General features: G+C 35.6%; 1 pseudogene; it reads left to right on the forward strand.

Moving 5' to 3' along the window:
• LOC107559258 (nuclear RNA export factor 1-like) overlaps positions 1-2,862 on the forward strand; it is a 22,783-nt pseudogene that overhangs the window by 12,335 nt on the left and 7,586 nt on the right.

The following is a 2,862-nucleotide window of genomic DNA, read 5'->3' on the forward strand; positions in this document are numbered from 1 at the left end:
TTTACAGTCTTTTACCATTAAATTCACTGTAATTTTTTACAGTGTGTACATGATGGAATGTTTTTATTGATATTTTTGAACTCATCAATTGAGCATTATCAATATGGAAATATTAGGCCTTTCTCTTTTTTTTTTTGCTTTTTTTTCAAGACACAGGACTACATTATCTTGGCATTCAAGCATTCCGCTGAATAATGTTATAGCATACCTTTAGTATAGTAACTTTAAGATCCATGATGGTTTACTGTGGTCATTTGAAAAGTGTGTTAAAGGAAGGGTATTCATTGCTTCATGACCTGTTTCCTCCGTCTGGTAGCACTGAAGAATAAATTTAGTAACGTCATCTAATCCAGCAAAGTTCAGCCACAATGTCTGGACAAAAATAGGAAATCAAAACATCCAGCTGATGGAAACATTAAACTATGCAGTTTTATTTCTAGGGTAAACAGCTGTGGGTAGGCCACACTCAGACACTGATTCCAGGAAACACTTTTGTTATTTATCTTATTAACACATTCATGATAGTAGATGAAAGAATATAGCTGTTGATCAGCAATAGTGTCACATGTGGTTCTATAATCAAGAATTAAAATGAAAGCAAAGGGCAACTGTTAACACAGACGAACTGACTTTCAGGAGGGTCAGAAGATAGATTCATGCTTGATCTGTAGTGCCATTTTAGGATTTGATATGTGTGATTTGGAATATGGCATCAGTCATTTCCTAATCAGGTTTCTGTTGGAGTGTGATGTTTAGAAATATGATATTATATAAGTTTAGATATTTAAACGTTTTGTTTTGTTTTTGAAATGTATTCTAGTTGGAATGCTCATGATTAATTGCAAAATTCAGAAAATTCTAAAATCATTTACTAACCCTCATGTTGTTTCAAAACGTTGTCTTTCTCTTCTCTGTAGAATGCAAAAAGAGATTATTGACAGAATATTGACAATCTTTTCCATAAAGTTGATTCATATGACTTTTGTCCTATATTTCTGAAGTCTTCTGAAATCATACAATAACTTAGTATAAGGCAGGGATTCACAGACTTTTTGGTCAGTCGAACCCCTTTGGCCTAAAATATTTTTTTTGAAAAATACCATATTTTTTATATTTTTAAATAAATGTTAATATAAATAATGATTGTTTTTATTTTAATTTAACTTTACGATTTGATCCTTCTTTGTAAAAAAAAAAAATTATAATAATTAAGAGTTTGAAGTAACATCTCTCTTTCTTTGATCCGTCTTAGTTGTTGTGTTTGAATCTGAGTAACAACAAGCTGTGTAAGCTGAATGACATTGCAGAACTTGTGAACACAACCCCTAACCTGCAGTCACAAAACCTGTCTCATAATGAGGTGAGAGATGCTCAAGCCACTGCTTCTGTACCGAGTACCGAGACTTGCTACTGCCAATACATTCACAACATGCTGCTGTGAGCATGTAAGAAATATTGCTGCTGCAAATATAACATATATGAAATAACCCCCATATAGCATACATTAATCACCTCGTAGCAGATCTATACAGGTGGAGCTGGGGAAGGTGGAGGGTTTCTGAAGCAAGTTGCAACTGCTACGGCAAGCACTAGTCATATATTTGAATGTTGAGCAGCGAGCTCATTGGCCACTGATACAGGAGAGAACCAATCAGCTGTGCCATGTGATAATGATGTCATTAGGTCAGATTGAGTTAGACCTATCGGACTGCGCCATCTAGAGTTTCATGCCAGAACTCTGTATTTGTCTGAATAAATTGTGGTGTTTCTGTCTTTCAAATGGCACTCTGTTCATTTGTTGTAAGTGTATTCACATGTGCAAGTGTGTGATGGACTGACATTTCCAGAATTTCATTTCATTTTCTTTCTTCCTTCTCTCCAAATCACAGTGGCAGCTGCATCCTGTGTTGATTCTGGGGCTTTCCAAACCATTCCTCTTGTTTCTTTCCTCCATAAAGCAGCATTGCTATGCATGAAGTTGATCCCAGCCTTAAAATAATAATTATTTAATAATCTTTTTTTTTTAAATGTAGGTTGTTTTTCAAGACAGTTTAAGTTTAAATAAAAAATATCACTTTTTTTCTTCTATAACAAGACATCTACAGGAAATAGTATGGTGGCATTTCAAGGGAAATCAGTCCACATTTAATTGCTGTAAAATGTAGTAAATGTTGTTTGCTCATGTTCATCTTTTCCCGTCCCTGTGTTCCTACTCCAATCAGAGTGCTGTTTTTGGCCAGGAAGGCTGGATAGCCAATGACTGGTAAGATCCCACTCTCTGTCTGCAGAGAGCCTACAATGAAGAAGGAAGTTGATGGGAAATGCTCCTGAAAACAGGAATAAATTTATCCTACTAGAAAAAAAAATGAGAATAAAAAATGAGGTTTGTTTATGTCTATGTGGGAAGTCGGTACAGGTGTAAAGGCGACTCTGTTTTGGAGCTGCTGGGATCAGTTTCATTGTATTACTGTTTCTCTCATTACTAACTTTATTTTAAAGGGGTCATATGATGTTGCTAAAAAGAACATTATTTTGTGTATTTGGTGCAATGAAATGTGTTTATGTGGTTTAAGGTTAAAAAAACGCATTATTTTCCACATACTGTACATTATTGTTTCTCCTCTATGCCCCACCTTTCTGAAACGTGTCGATTTTTACAAAGCTCATTGGTCTGAAAAGCGAGGTGTGCTCTGATTGGCCAGCTATCCAGTGCGTTGTGATTGGCCGAATACCTCAAGCGTGTGATGGAAATGTTACGCCCCTTACCATATTGTGATGCCGTGTCCAGCCAGAGCGACGAGACAAAAACATTAAAACCCATTTTAAACAAGGCATTTGTTGCATCCAGTGGGGACATAATTA

The sequence above is a fragment of the Sinocyclocheilus grahami genome, unplaced genomic scaffold (assembly GCF_001515645.1).
Source record: "Sinocyclocheilus grahami isolate Dianchi unplaced genomic scaffold, SAMN03320097.WGS_v1.1 scaffold680.1, whole genome shotgun sequence".
NCBI lineage: Eukaryota > Metazoa > Chordata > Actinopteri > Cypriniformes > Cyprinidae > Sinocyclocheilus > Sinocyclocheilus grahami.